This window comes from Ursus arctos, chromosome X (genome assembly GCF_023065955.2).
Source record: "Ursus arctos isolate Adak ecotype North America chromosome X, UrsArc2.0, whole genome shotgun sequence".
Lineage (NCBI taxonomy): Eukaryota > Metazoa > Chordata > Mammalia > Carnivora > Ursidae > Ursus > Ursus arctos.
The window spans coordinates 23,201,994-23,218,850 of NC_079873.1; the positions used below are offsets into that span (position 1 = coordinate 23,201,994).

At 37.5% G+C, this 16,857-nt stretch overlaps 1 pseudogene; it reads left to right on the top strand.

Annotated features, from left to right (window-relative positions):
* Window positions 1-15,053: 15,053 nt before the first annotated feature.
* LOC113265740 (heterogeneous nuclear ribonucleoprotein A1-like) lies at window positions 15,054-16,508 on the top strand (annotated as a pseudogene).
* Window positions 16,509-16,857: the final 349 nt, after the last annotated feature.

Below are 16,857 nucleotides of genomic sequence, written 5' to 3' on the forward strand. Positions count from 1 at the left end.
TCCCACTTACAATTGCACCAAAGATAATAAGATACCTAGGAATAAACCTAACCAAAGAGGTGAAAGACCTGTAATCTGAAAACTATAAGACACTGATGAAAGAAATTGAAGATGACACAAAGGAATGGAAGGACATTCCATGTTCACGGATCAGAAAAAAAATATTGTTAAAATGTCCATACTACCCAAAGTAATCTACACATTTAATGCAATCCCTATCAAAATACCAACAGTATTTTTCACAGAACTGGAACAAACAATATTAAAATTTGTATGGAACCACAAAAGACCCTGAATAACCAAAGCAATCTTGAAAAAGAAAAGCAAAGCTGGAGGCATCACAGCTCTGGACTTCAAGTTATATTACAAAGTTGTAGTCATCATTGTAGTACTGGCACAAAAATAGACATATAGATCCATAGAACAGAATAGAAAACCCAGAAATGAACCCACAACTATATGGTCAATCTTTTGACAAAGCAGGAAAGAATATCCAATGGGAAAAGGACAGTCTCTCCTACAAATGGTGCTGGGACAAGTGGACAGCAACATGTAAAATAAAGAAACTGGACCACTTTCTTACATCATACACAAAAATAAATTCAAAATGGATAAAGACTGGGGTGCTCAGGTGGTGTGGTCAGTTATGGGTCCGATTCTTGGTTTCAGCTCAGGTTGTGATCCCAGGGTGGTGAGATTGAGCTCTGTGTCCGGTTCCACACTCAGTGGGGAATCTGCTACTGTCCCTCTGCCCCTCCCTCTGCGCTCTCGCTCTCTCTCTCTCACAAATAAATAAATAAATCTTTTTGAAAAATGGATGAAAGACCTAAATGTGAGACTTGAAACCAAAAAAGGCCATGGTGAATGAGATCCACGTGAAGACAGTGAGAGACAAGGAGCCCCAAGGCTCTAAGTTTGGATGACAAACCCATCCTGGTACAAACTCTCCCAAGGAAACCATATAACCATGTGGATCAGAGAAAACATATCAATTAAGCCCTTCCTGGATTCCTTAGCCACAAAAGAGTGACCAAATAAAATGGTTGTTTTAAGCCACAACATGTGGCTTATTAAATAGAAATAAATGGAACAAACTCAACCGCTCTCTGATTGTCTAGCAGTGAAGTACCTACAGGTAGTTTCCATGTCTTCGTAAGTATCTGTAAGACTGTACCTCAGAAAATAGAGTACAATTAGTGGGATTAGCTTTTTGATGTCTTTAACTTTCTTGGTGACCCATTCTATTTACTTGATCCCAAATGCCTTTAAAAACCCAGTTTCCAATATGATGTCTGTGGTCCACACTCATCCTCCCAGTGGTGGTACATCCCAATTATTTGTCTAACTTTCATACTGTGAGTGAAATCATGGTTAATACTAATAATTATGAACATTTGTAGAGTTCTTCTAAGTGCCAGGCAGCATGCTAAATACTTTACATGTATTATCTCATTCAGAACTCCCAAATACCCCATGCGATAAGTTCCACTTCTACTCCCACTACACAAAAGAGGAAACTAAGTCTCAAAGAGAGCTAGAGACTTGCCCAAGGTCAACGAGCTATTAAGTGGTGGATATGAACCCAGGTAGGCTGGCTCCAGGGCAGAGAACACTATGCTAATACCCAGTATCTTTGGATAGCTTTTATTCATTTATTAGTTTTGTGGCCTGCAAGAAATGGACCTCATTCACAAATCCCCTTCCAAAGTAGGATGGAAAGGTGTCAGAGGGAAAAGGTGGATAAATAGGCACTGCTAAACCTTTATCTAAATGTTAACAATGTTCTGAGTGCATTTCATTTTCTTCCACCTCAGACTACAGAAAGTGTAGTTTCAATTTTGTGATTTATCAAGAAATTATTAACTGCATTTGATAGGACAAATACCCCCTCTCAATGTGGACATCAGTAGCTTGCTGTGTGATTGTTAATTCCAATCAGTTTACATTAGGTTGAAGTGCCAAGTTAACCAGTAAAAGGTAATATATCTCCAAAATAAATGCTGCTTTAGGGAAGCTTATCTGTCAATCATTATATTCTTCACAGAATCTTAAATGAGCCAACACAACTCAAGGAAAATTGGCCAGTCAGATACATCAAGCAGATCCCTCCACATTTGCAAGCTAGTCAATTAATTCAAAGCATTATTAGCCTAGTCAAGAGTTACAGCTAGAAATAGTGATTGTTTCCAAGTTAATACAGGAGTGTTGACCAGGTTGATTTCACAAACGATTGCCCAAAGGAAGAGTCATTAAGTATGAATAATAAGTATCTGATTGGATCAAGAAGAATGAAAGTTGACTTGAACCAAGCTCCAGTTTTGCTATTCCTTGCAAATGCTAGAGGGCTCAACATGAAAAAATATATATGGTTTCCCTGGGGTAAGTTTCCTAAATTTGTCATTAACTGCTATATTCTTATGTATTGGTGCTGTATCTGAATAAATGAAGCAAATTATGTAAAAATGACCATCTTAGATTATAAACATTTATATATGTCTCTTCCCCCAGTAAGTTTAAGCTCTCTGAAGTTAAGACATGCTTCTTTTTATTTCCATATACCTCAGGAGCACACCCAACACAGTGCCTGGCACAGTTGCTCAAAAAGACATGATTCAAGTGGAATTGAATTTGGATGTCTCTTGTTGTTTTAAATAACCATTTTATAAGTGCATAAAAGGCGTACAGGTATTCAAAACGGTCTAACCTAGTCTAATCTACTAATGTTACATTTACCTTCATTTCAGCAGCTTGAGGCATAATTTATGTACCATAAATCTCACCTATTTAAAGCACACAACCCAATGGCTTTTAGTATATTTAGAGTTGTACAACCGTCACCTCAATTTCAGAACATTTTCATCACTCCCAAAAGAAATCCTGTACCTATAAGCAGTTAGTTGTTCCCCCTTCTCCCTACCTACGGCCTCTGGAAACCACTAATCTTCTCGTCCCTATAGATTTGTCTATTCTGGACATTTCATACAAATTGGATGATAGAATTTGTGGCTGTTTTTATCTGGCTTCTTTAACTGGGCACAATGTTCTGGATTTTCAGCCATGTTGTCGCATGTATGAGCACACTAGTGGTTTTTAGGCGTGAATAATATTCCATTGTATGAATATACTCATTTTGTTTGTCCATTCATCTTTTGATGGATGTTTGTGTTGTTTTCAGGTTTGGGTCACTATGAATAATGCTTCTATAAACATTCTTTTACAAGTCTTTGTGTAAACATAAGTTTTCATTTCTCTTGGGCATATATCTAGGAGTGAAATTGCTGGGTCATATGGTAACTCTATGTTTTGATTGAGTAAATTCTGATAATCTGTCCCTAAATTAACTAATTCCATCCTCTGTAATCTCCACTCTACTAATGAGACCATCCATTGAGTTTTTTGTTTTGGTTATTGTATTTTTCAGTTTTATTATTTCAATTTGGTTCTTTTAATAAATTCGATTTCTTCATTGAGATTTTCTATTTTTCCTTGGTCTTAAAAGAATTTATAATTGCTTATTTACACATTTGTATGATGGTTGACTTAAAATCCTTGTCAGAATGAAATAAGTCAGACACAGAAAAACAAATACTTTATGATCTCACTTACACATGAAACCCAAAAAAGTTGAACTCACAGAACCAGAGAGTAGAACATGGTTGCAGGGGCTGGGGATTGGGGGAGAATGGAGAGATGTTGGTCAAAGGGTACAAACTTTCAGTTGTAAGATGAATAAGTTCTAGGGATTTAATGTACAACACAGTAACTACAGTTAATAATACTGTACTTTACACTTGAAATTTGCTTAGAGAGTAGATCTTAAGTGTTCTCATGCACACAAAATAAATAACTATAAAATCCTTGTCAGATAATGCCAAGATCTGATTCATCTTGGTGTTATCAGTTGGTTGCCTTTTTTTTTTCCCCCTAATCATGCTGTGATTTTTCTGGTTTTTCATGTGGTGAGTGATTTTCTGTTTTATCCTGGATATTTTTATGTATTCTATTGTGAGACTCTGGGCCCTCCTCTTTCTAGCCAGCAGTCCTCTGTTCAAGTTCATTGTGAGGGCAGTTAGCTGGGCATGTTTTACTTCTCACTGGGTCCCACCAACCATCCTGGCAAAAGAGGGGCAGCAACACACACTGTCTCACTACAGACAAGTGAGGCGTGGTTTAGCTCCTTCCTTGGCCCTGTTGATACTCTCCTGGTGAAAATGGGGCACCAACTCACACTGCCTCATAACCTACGAATGCGGGTGAAGGCTTGGCTTCCTGCTGGGCCCTGTAGACACCAGTAAGGGAAGAAAGTGACTTACACCACTCCGTTGCCAGAAGCTGGGGGCAGAAGCTTCGCTGTTGAATTGCTCTGACACCAGAAAAGTAGATGGCAGAAAGCCGAATGCCAACTGGCCCTAACTCTTACCAGCCTCACTGACACTGAGTGGGGTGAAGATGTAGCCTGCAGCTGGATCCCACTGACACTTCTCCAGTTGGGGACACAGAGTGCCACCCACTACTGCCAGGCAGGGAATGGAAGAGCAGGTCCCTGCTCAGCCTCACTAAAGCTGTCTCTGCAGGGGAATCAGAGCACCCGCTCCTTGCTTCGGGTGGGGGATGGCAGATCAGCTGCCCTGAACAACCTCTAACATCACTCAGCAAGGGAATCAGCATGCTGCCACCTTACACCAGGCAGGAAACGGGAGATAAGCTCCCCGCTCTGAAGGTTAGGTCTCTGCCCAGCACCTGCTTCCACAGGGCAAGGCAGTCATATGGAAGATCAAATCCCCACTCGGCCCCGTTGAAATCCTAGAGGGGAGAGACATTTTCTCCACTGATGTTTGGTGGGAGTAGTGCAGGGATTGCCAAAAGGTGTTATTATTATTATTGTTAAGCTACTCTTTTCCTGGTCCTTTGGCTAAGGAAAAGAATTTTTTTTTTAATTTTCTTTGTCTGTGGCTATTGGAGTTTCTCTAATAGAGGTTTGTATAGGGCCCTACACAGGATACAGGAGGGGGTAATAAAAAAAAACCCAGAGAATTCACCAGCATGCCATTCCTGAAGTCCCAAGATCCTTAAGGAGTCCACCTTTTTCTTTCCACATTTCAAGACTCTTTCTGTGCTTGTGTTTTGTGTTATATCTAGGGATTTGGGGGAAATATGTATGATCTGAAATGCAAGTGATATGTCATCTTGCATCGTTTGAATTAATTTTTATTCTAGGTAACATTTTTAGGTCCTCTTAAAAATCAAAGTTGACAGTAAAGAGGCCATTTGTGTGGTAAAACTTGATACAAAAGGTCAGCATTGCTAACATTTTCCCTGGAAAATCCCCAAAGAATATAAAAACATTTCTTTTTCCCCCATATCTTCCAAACACCTTTAATGCTTGTAAGAACTGATGTGGTAAAATTTTTTTAAGTGTACAGTCATCTAAAAATAGCTCTGATTCCACAAACTAGGAGAGAGAAAATAAAGCTAACAATTCAAGCCATCATAGAGTCCATTTAAATAGTGAAATGGGTAAATTTTTGCTAAGAAAAAAAGAGAGAATGGGGCATCATCTAGCTGACTTCAAAACAGATATGAGATTTAAAACCTGTATTTCAAAAACTATCAAGATTTGCAAACTTAAAATGGTGCAAAAACGTCAGTTAAAAAACAAAGACAAAAGAAAATCCCTACACATTACAGTTGGAAATTTCAAACTCATTCTCACAGAAAGTTAAAACATCTTGGAAATTGACAGAAATAACAAAGAATGAAACTAGTCATTGGATTCTCTGCTTGCTCTAATTCCCTTTATTGGCTTCAGGACCAAGAAAGTACCAGACTTATTGGTCCTAGTGCAGTTCTTAAACCAGGCACCCATCTGATGTTTCTTGTCTGCAGAAGGATATACCCAATAATATTTAATTTCCAGAGAAAAAGTTGTAAGTTACCTTCCCACCTTTCTCCTTGGTGTTTATTGTTGAAAAAGTAAACCAAGAAATACAATGAATGAATGAATGAATGAATGAATGAATGAATGAAATCTGACACAGAGTTGTTTTGGTTTCCAGTCTTCTGTATCAATTTTGTTGCCTTGTAAATTGGTCTCTGTACACAGAGGGCAAGAAGAAACTGAAGAGAGCAACAGGCCGTTCCAGACTGGTAGGCAGTGGTTTTACTAAGCAAGGGAATTTAGCTCTGAGGCTTGTCTTTGGTGCCGCCAGACAAACAGATCTCCGCACGCACCCACCAGAATCATAAAAGTTTATGGAGAGGCCTTAACTGGGTCCAGTCACATACACCATCCATGTGGGCTCAGCAACGCATTGGTCTCTCAAGGCTGTGTCCTTGAAAATGGTTCCACTGTGGGAAGTCCGGGCCAGGCTGAAGGTCCATCTCAGGGACAGGGAAGGGAGAGAGCCCCCTCGAATTGCCCGGGTCTAGCTCACAGGTCAACCAGGGGTCACGTGCTTTCAATGACCTCCTCTAACCATTTGCTGCCCAAGACCGTCCCAGAGGGAGCAGTTTCTCACAAGAGAATTTGTAGCTCTCTGGGGTTTTGCTACTTCTCAATTAATTCAATGCCGTATCTATAAAAATAGTGCTTCAGAATAATATTAATTAACTTTCAGCACAATTTCACATATATATTTCTATTATGTACATATAATCTTCTGCATTTCTAAAATGTACAATGCATTTCTATAAGTAAGCTGCAGTATAGACAGAGTCAGACCTAATTCCAAACTTCTCATAAATCTCAGAGTATTAGTAGGAAACAATATAAAATATGGCGTCAAAGGAACACTCTTAATCTGGTAAGAGTACAATCACTAACCTTTAATTATTACCGTCCACTTCTTCATCCAAGATGTAAAAACTCTTCCATCTAGGTCTAGGGCAAATGTGTCATTTCCCAAAATCTATTTCTGTGCACATGACCCAGGTTAGGAAAGAGGAAGCAGAGAGCAGAGACTGCAAGATATAATTGCTCTGAAGAAACATCGCTTCTCTTGCTGGGTGAAATTTAACCAACGCCGTTTATTAGCAAGTTTGAGAAGTCTTGATAAACAATGGGATGAAACTTTTGAAGTAAAAGTAAAAAAACAAAAGTTTCTGCTGGCTTTAATAATTACTCACATAAAAAGGGCGAGCAGCATTTACAGCTTGTTACAGGAGGGCTTTATGGAAACTGTGATGCTAAAAGGGTGCCTCGGACTCAGTGGAATCATTCCAGGCACAGAGAGCAAAAGGAGGAGGGAAGCAAAAATCCGCCCAGGAAAGGTATTAAGAAAAGAAATCTGTTTAGTCATAGGGAGAGGAGGGAGGGAAGGAGCAGGGGCCCAGAGGAAACAAGGGAAGAAATAGAAATGGGACGAAGGGATTAGGGGTTGGGAGGTGAGGGCAGGTCTGGATTAGTTTGAAAGGCGCTGAGACCAGGTCAAGTGATTTAGGAAAGGTCCCCCACTGAGTCACTGGCAGCCCGGCTTCCATCCCTCCTATTTTGGGTTTCCTCTTTAGTTCCTTGTCTCTACACAGAAATAGACATCCTATGTGATTTTCTCTCATTGGAATCTTTTATACTTTAACTCAGAAAGCCATGTTTAGAGAACTGTGTAGGTGGTTGTTTTTAATGTTGAATTTTTTTCCCCTTCTTTGGGAAAACTGCTGGTATAGAAAGCTTCCTTGACTCAGTATTGAGACAAATAAAAGACAAATGTGTTATTCTACCGAGACTGTTGAAATGAAAGTTTGCTTTGAAGTAGGGTACTAGAATACATATGAGAGAATGCTGTTCTCGTCATAAAAACTGTCAGCTGAGCTTTCTTCGCCATGTCAGAGAGAATGACAACCTAACGGGGCCAGAGTCAGGCTGAGGGAAGAGATTTTTTTTTTCTTTAATCACTAACTCAACCGATGACCATAAAAGGATGATATTAGAGATAGAAAGTAAATTCAAAATCTAGAGACTATGGCCAATAATCACAAAATTAATGTAAATGGATTTCAAGAATTCAAATTGTTATTGTCTATGACAGGAACATTAAAGGTATTAGTGACTATTCCTAGGTATTTTTGAACAATTATTGACTTAGTCCTATAATTTTGACATAATAAATTTGATTTAACAGAAATTTTTCTATCTTTAGAATGCAACAGCTTAAATCCACCCATCTGGAGTCTGATGTTTGAAACAGTTATTTCTAGAAGTCTCTGATGATACAAATCAAAACAATTTATAATACAAAAACTTAAAAAGTGACAACAAATACATTTTTTTGATTTTTCTCTCTGGAATTAATTTGCTTTTGATTTCGTACCTTACTGACTTGGATTTTTAACACCACATCTATTTTTTTTTAATGTGAATGAGCCTAATGCACAATGTTCAAAGAAAAGTATTAAATTTAAAACGAAGAGAAACCTGGATACTCTCTTAGTCAATAAATATTTCTATGACTATATTTCTCTTAGTCATTAATGTTAAATTTAAGTGAAAACTCTTCTTTTTAAAAATTTTTTGAAATAGTTTCATTAATTTAAACATTTCCCCAGCTTCACTGAGATATTATTGGCATATGTGTGTTTAAGGTTTACCACATGATGATCTGATACACATAGATTGCAAAACAATTACAACAATAAGGTGAACTAACACCTCTAATCCCCTCACAATTACCTTTTTTGTTGTTGTCATCATAACATTTAAGATTTATTCTCTTAACAGCCTTAAAGTATATAATACAGTACTGTTAATTATGGTCACCATGCTGTACATTAGAGTCCCAGAACTTACTCATCTCATAGCTGAAAGTTTGTACCCTTTGCCCAACATCTCCCTTTTCCCCCGACGCCTCCAGCCCCTGGAAACCAGCATTCTAATCTCTATTTCTACGAGTTGGGTTTCCTAGGTTCCACATATAAGTGAGAACATATAGTATTTCTCTGTCTGAATTATTTCACTTAGTGTAAGCCTTCAAGGTCCACCCACGTCGTTACAAAAGACAGGATTTCCTTCTTTTTTACGGCCAATATTGCATTGTATATATATTCCTTTATCCATTTATCCAACAATGGACATTTAGGTTGTGTTCAAATCTTAGCTACCGTGAATAATGCAGCAACAAACATGGGGGTGGAGATATCACTTCAAGATAATGATTCCATTTCCTTTGGACATATACCCAGATGTGGAATAGCCAGATCATATGGTAGACTTTCAATTTTCAATTTCTTAAGGAGCCTCCACACTATTCTCCACAGAGGCTGCACCAATTTACATTCCCACCAATAGTGCACAAGGGCTACCTTTTTACATCCTCACCAGCACTTGTTGTCTCTTGACTTTTTGATAATAGCCGTTCTAACAGCTGTGAAATAATAGCTCCTTGTGGTTTGATTTGCACTTCCCCTAATGATTAATGACACAGAGCATCTTTTCATGTACCTATTGGTCATGTGTATGTCTTCTTTGGAAAAATGTCTATTCAGGTCCTCTGCTGATTTATTTAATCGTTTTTTTTTTTTTCTTTTTTACTACTGAGTCATATGAGTACCTTATATATTATGGATACTAACCCCTAATGAGATATATGATTTGCAAATATCCTCTCTCATTTCATAAATTGCCTTCTCATTCTATTGACTGTTACTTATGCTGTACAAAGTAGTCTTACTTATCTATTGTTGCTTTTCCTGCTGTGCTTTTGGAGTAATATCCAAAAAATTACTGAAGAAAATAATGTCAGAGAGCTTTCTTCTAGTAGTTTTATAGTTGCAGGTCTTACATTTAAGCCTTTAATCCATTTGAGGTAATTTTAGTGACATTGTAAGACAGGGCTCCAGTTTCATTCTTTTGCATGTGAATATCCAGTTTGCCCTCCTTTCCCCATTTAGTATACCTGGCTCCCTTGTTAATTACCAGTTGACTGTATATGTATGAGTTCAATTCTAATCCCTCAATTCAGTTCCACTGGTCTATATGTTTGTCTTTATGACAGTACTATACTGTTTTGATTATTATAGCTTTGTAGTATAGTTTGAAATCAGGATATATAATGCCTTCACCTTTTTCATCTTCAGGATTGTTTTGTCTATCCAGGGTCTTTTGTGACTCCACACAAATTGAAGGATTTTTCTTCTATTTCTGTAAAAAATGCCATTGGAATTTTGATAGAGATTGCATTGAATATATAGATGGCTTTTGGTAGTATGGACATTTTAATATCTTAAAATTCTTCTAATCTATAAACTTCCAATCCATGAACTTGAGATATCTTTCCAATTATTTGTGTTTTCTTCAATTGATTTCATTAGTGTCTAGTAATCATCAGTGTACAGAACTTTTACCTCCTAGGTTAAGTTTATTCCTAAGTATCTTATTGTTTCTGATGCTGTTATAAATGGGATTATCGTTTTTTTTTTTTCAGAAAGTTTATTGCAGACTGGTGATGGGTAGTAAGGAGGGCACATATTGCATGGTGCGCTGGGTGTTATATGCAACTAATGAATCATCGAACTTTGCATCAGAAACCAGGGATGTACTGTATGGTGACTAACATAATATAATAAAAAAAACATTAAAAAAAAAGAAAGTTTATTGTTAGTGTATAAACCACAACCGGCTTTTGTATGTTGAGTTTTGTATGTTGTAACTCCACTGAATTTGTTAATTAGTTCTAACAGTTTTTTAGTGGAGTCTTTAGGATTTCTTATACATAAAATTATATCATCTGCAAACAAAGAAAATTTTACTTCTTCCTTGTTGATTTTTCTGCCTAATTGCTCTGGCTAGGACTTCCAATACTATAAGGATAGGAATGGTGAGTCAACACCCTTGTCCTGTTCCTGGTATTAATAAGAAAGTTTTCAAACCTTTCACTATGAAGTATGATGTTAGCTGTGGGTTTTGCATATATGGCCTTTATTATGTTAAGGTATGTTCCTTCTATACCCAATTTGTTGAGAGTTTTTTTAATCATGAAAGGATGTTGAATTTTGTCAAATTTTTTTTCTGCATCTAATGAGATGACCATATGATTTTTATCCTTCATTCTTTTAAAGCAATGTATTACATTTATTGATTTGCATATGCTGAATCATCTTTGCAACACAAGGATAAATTCCACTTGATAATGGTATAGGATCCTTTTAATGTGTTCTTGAATTCAGTTTGCTAGGTTTTTAAAAGATCTAATTTTTAAGTAATCTCTACATCCAAAGTAGGGCTCAAACTCACAACCCCAAGATCAAGAGTTCCACGCTCCACTGACTGAGCCAGCCAGGTAACCCAGTTTGCTAGTATTTTTGTTGAGAAATTTGTATCTATATTAATTAGGGATATTGGCCTTTAGTTTTCTTTTTAGATAGTGACTTTGTATGGCTTTGGTATTAGGGGAACATGGCTTCATAAAATAAGTTTGGGAGTGTTCATTCCTCTTTAAATTTTTGGTATAGTTTGAGAAGGATTGGTGTTGATTATTCTTTAAATATTTGGTAGAATTCACCAGTGAAGCCATCTATCTGGTCCTGGGATTTTCTTTGTTGGGAGGTTTTTGATTATCGATTCGATCTCCTTACTTTTTATGTGAATCTATCTTTTCTACCCTTCTCAATGCAACTTTTCTTATTTCTGTGCTATATCCAGGTGCTGTAATCCCTCAAATGGAATTATTTGATCTTATGAAGGTGGTTTTTAAGTGTGGATAGTTGTTCAAATTGATGTTTCTTGAGGGGGGGACAAGCACTAGGAATTCATACGCTACCATTTTGCTGACATTGCTCCCCCCAAAAAACTTTTCTTATTAATAAGTCATTAGAAGAAAGCTCATTGACTAAATATCCACTTTTTAAATTCTGGAAGGAAAAGCATTCTGGTCTCTGGTTGTCAAGCCAACTCACAACATTTGTCCTTCATGCCAGAGATACTGAAGTACAGAAAATAACAAAAGAATTGCTTCTGGTGGTCCCTTTTGCACATACATGCAGAATCAAAATATGTGTTTAACAGATTTTTTAAGTCAATACTTTAGACCATAAAATAGGAAATACTAAAGATAATCATTAGATGCTCATATTAAAAGTGCCCCATGAAGTTATCTCATATGATTCCCACAGACCTGAACCACATTAGACTTGGATTCCTAATGGCTGCATAAACCCTCCATTAGGACTGTCTTTGGTTGCCCCAAAGAGATTTCCATCAGCCCTTACAGGTCACGGCCTCAGTTTATTCCCTCCTCCCTACCTAGAGCTCTCAACATATATTTCAGCAGGGCCCGTATATTTTCCGAGAGAAAAAAACAATCCAAACAAGTGTTCTGTGTTACTGCTGTTGGTTGGTTATGCTCTACAATCCACAGCATCCAGACAATTCAGGGATTAATGATGCCTGAAGGCAGGAGTTAAAACGTCTTGGTTCTACTCCTGACCCCAGCATTAATTTAGCCCATATCTTTGGCATATCAGTTATGTTCTATTTCCTTATCTAGAATCAAGCATGTTCATATCTCTTTAGGGAATCAGAAAATGTAGTGGAGAAGGAAAAATGCAGTTATCTTGGATATTTAGAATTTCTCAGTAGAAAACTGATAGATAAGATTATCATTCTTACTATTTTCATTAACAATATATAAACACCTCCTCTAGAGAGTAGTGAGATATTGCCATACCCTGATGAGAGCTATGTAATTTTCTGGGCCCAGTGCACAATGAAGATGCGGAACCTCTTTTCAAAATTACTAAGAATTCACAGACATCCAAGTCCAGGAACTACAGGGAGCCCCAAACAAGATGAACCCAAGGATGTCCACACCAAGGCACATAATAATTAAAATAGCAAAAATAAGATAAAGAGAGAATCTTAAAAGCAGCAAAGGAAAAGCAAACACATACAAGGGAAATCCAGGGAAATCCTATAATGCTATTAGCTGATTTTTTAGCAGAAACATTGCAAGCCAGAAGATAGTGACCTGATATATTCAAAGTGCTGAAAGGAAAAAACCTACAACTAAGAGTACTCTACCTGAGAAGGCCATCACTCAGAACTGAAGGAGAAAAAGTTCCCCAGATAAACAAAAGTTAAAGGAGTTCATTACCACTAACCCAGCCTTATAAGAAATGTTGAAGGGAATCATTTAAGTGGAAAGTAAAGGTCATAACTAGAAGTAAGAACATAATGAAAGGAAAAAAATTTCACTGGTAAAGGCAAACATATAGTAAAGGTAACAGATTAATCACTTATAAATCCAGTATGGGGGTTAAAACACAAGAGTAATAAAGTCAATTATATATATATAAAACTTCATCCAGAGAGACACAAAATAAAATGATGTAAAATATGACATTATATACATACATCGGAGGGGGTAGTAAAAATGTAGTGCTTTTAGAATGTGTTTGAACTTAAGAGACCATCAACTTACTATAGACTGCCATACACACAGAGAGCCATACACGAACCCCATGGAAACCACAAACCCAAAACCTATAATAGATACACAAAAAAATAAGAGAAAGGAATATAAGCATAACACTAAATAAAGCCATCAAACCACAAGCGACGAAAGCAAGAGAAGAATAAAGGAACAGAGAAGATCTACAAAAACAACCAGAAAACAGTTAGCAAGATGTTAATAAGTAGATACTTATCAATAACTTAAATTTAAATGGACTAAATGCTCCAATCAAAACAACACCCTAAGAACTCAACCAAAAACAACCTGTTAGAACTAATAAATGAATTCAGTTAAGTTGCAGTATACAAAATTAATATACAGAAATCAGTTGCATTTCTATACACTCATAACAAATCAGCAGAAAGAGAAATTAAGAAAACAATCTCATTCACGATTGAAGCAAAATGAATAAAATACCCAGGAATAAATTTAAACAGGGAGGAGAAAGACCTACACTCCAAATGTGTTTGAAGAGATAAACTTTCATATAACTCTGCTGTATTTCCCCAGCTCTCCTAAACCCACCAGCAAGCACAGTATTTAAAAAAAAAAAAAAAAATAGCAAGGATCCCACAACCAACTGCTTGTGGAGGTACGGAATTTTGAAGAAAAAGACAAAGTAGATCCCACGAATCAGAACTTTTCTAAGAAATTCACGTTTCTTTTGCAAATCCTTCACAAAGTTAGCTTACATTTGACAGAGAGTGGGTCTGCTTATTACCTTCATTATACAACCAGTACTGCAAGGCAATGCAAGCCTCTCAAACTGAGATAATCCTCATGGATGGATTATATTGCAAGATCTTATGCATCACAGCATATTTAACATAGGACAGAGGACAGGAAGAAAGCAAAAAGTATAAATATCTTGAAGGAAAATAACAAGACAGAAAGGCAAAATGAGAGACATCAACTTTTAAAAAGTGGAAATAATCTTGATAAAAAGAATTAAACATTAAAACAATACAGCATAAAATATAAATTAAAATACACACTATGATTTTCAGTTAGAAAATTCTATTTTGTGTACTATATAAGTTCTTTCTGTATTCAACCATATATGCAATGTAACCTTAATTAAGCTAACAACAGGATTTGTGGGGGTACTTTCACAATTCTTTTATTTACTTACCAAATATATATTGAATATTTACTTTATGCCAGGTATGTGCTACTCTTTAGAAAAACCCATGAAACTTATGATATCAGAAATTCAGTTTGTGCAAAAAGGATTAATTTTTCAGTAAATGGTATTAGAACAGCTAATCTTTTGAGAAAAAATGTTGCTGTACCCCTCACGCAACGCTTCAAAATAAATTTAAGATACGGCAAAATATTAAAAGTAAAAACCATACAAAATACTAGAAAAACATGAGTAGCTTTTATATTTCTATTATTCATGTACATGTACAAACAATTATAAAATACTGGACTGGGGAAAGTCTTTCCAATTAAGGTGCAAACCCTGGAAGCCATAAGGGTACAGACTGATAATTTACCAAATAAATATTTGCCAGATCTCCAAGACATAAAGAGGCATCAAAAAGCATAACAGAGGGGCGCGTGGATGCCGCGTAGTAAGCGTCGTTACTCTCCTGTCCCACCGCTGTCATGTCTAAGTCAGAGTCTCCCAAAGAGCCTGAAGAGCTGCAGAAGCTCTTCATTGGAGGTTTGAGCTTTGAAAGAACCGATGAGAGTCTGAGGAGCCATTTTGAGCCATGGGGAACGCTAACGGACTGTGTGGTAATGAGAGATCCAAACACCAAGTGTCCAGAGGCTTTGGGTTTGTCACATATGCCCCTGAGGAGGAGGTGGTTGCCGCCACAAAAGGTGGATGGAAGAGTTGTGGAACCAAAGAGGGCTGTCTCAAGAGAAGATTTTCTAAGACCTGGTGCCCACTCGACTGTGAAAAAGATTTTTGTTGGTGGCATTAAAGAAGACACTGAAGAACATCATCTAAGAGATTATTTTGAACAGTATGGAAAATTGAAGTGACTGAGATCATGACTGACCGAGGCAGTGGCAGAAAGAGAGGCTTTGCTTGTGTAACATTTGGTGATCATGACTCTGCAGACAAGATCGTCATTCAAAATCCCATACTGTGTCCCTTTATCCCTTTCTTCCCCTACCGATCTTCCTAGTTCTTATGTTCCATAGATAAGAGATATCATATGATAATTGTCTTTCTCTGCTTGACTTATTTCACTTAGCATTATCTCCTCCGGTGCCGTATAAAGAAAGGGGGGGTAATCAGAAGGGGGAATGAAGCACGAGAGACTATAGACTATGAGAAACAAACTGCGGGCTTCAGAGGGGAGGGGGTGGGGGAATGGGATAGACCGGTGATGGGTAGTAAGGAGGGCACGTATTGCATGGTGCACTGGGTGTTATACACACTAATGAATCATCACACTTTACATCAGAAACCTGGGATGTACTGTATGGTGACTAACATAATATAATAAAAAGACATTGAAATAAAAAAAAAGAAATCATAAGGAAGAGGAAATACATTTAAAAAAAATCCCATACTATGAATGGGCACAACTGTGAAGTAAGGAAAGTCCTATCTAAGCAAGAGATGGCTAGTGCTTCATCCAGCCAAAGAGGTCGAAGTGGTTCTGGAAACATTGGTGGTGGTCGTGAAGGTAGTTTTGGTGGGAATGACAACTTTGGTCATGGAGGGAAGTTCAGTGGGCGAGGTGGCTTTGGGGGCAGTCGATGTGGTAGTGAATGTGGTGGCACTGGGGATGGCTATAATGGATTTGGTAATGATGGGAGCAACTTTGGAGGTGGCGGAAGCTATAATGATTTTGTCAATGACAACAATCAATCCTCAAATTTTGAACACATGAAAGGAGGAAATTTTGGAGGCAGAAGCTCTGGTCCCTATGGTCGTGGAGGCAATACTTTGCCAAACCATGAAACCGAGGTGGCTACGGTGGTTCCAGCAGCAGCAGTAGCTACGGCAGAGGCAGAGTTTTTAATTATTGCCAGAAAACAAAGCTTAGCAGGAGGAGAGCCAGAGAAGTGACAGGGAAGCTCCAGGTTACAACAGATTTGTGAACTCAGCCAAACACAGGGGTGGCAGGACCTAGCTGCAACAAAGAAGACATGTTTTAGACAATAATCATGTGTAGGGGCAAAAAACTCGAGGACTGTATTTGTGACTAATTGTATAACAGGTTATTTTAGTTTCTGTTCTGTGGAAAGCGTAAAGCATTCCAACAAAGGGTTTTAATGCAGATTTTTTTTTTTGTACCCATGCTGTGGATCACTAAATGTAATAGTCTGATCATTTAAAAAAAAAAAAAAAAGGATAACAGCGGGATCTTGGGAAGATGGTAGAGTAGGAGGACCCTGAGCTCAACAGCCCACATTTTCAACTAGATACCGTCCATATCCAAGCCAATAA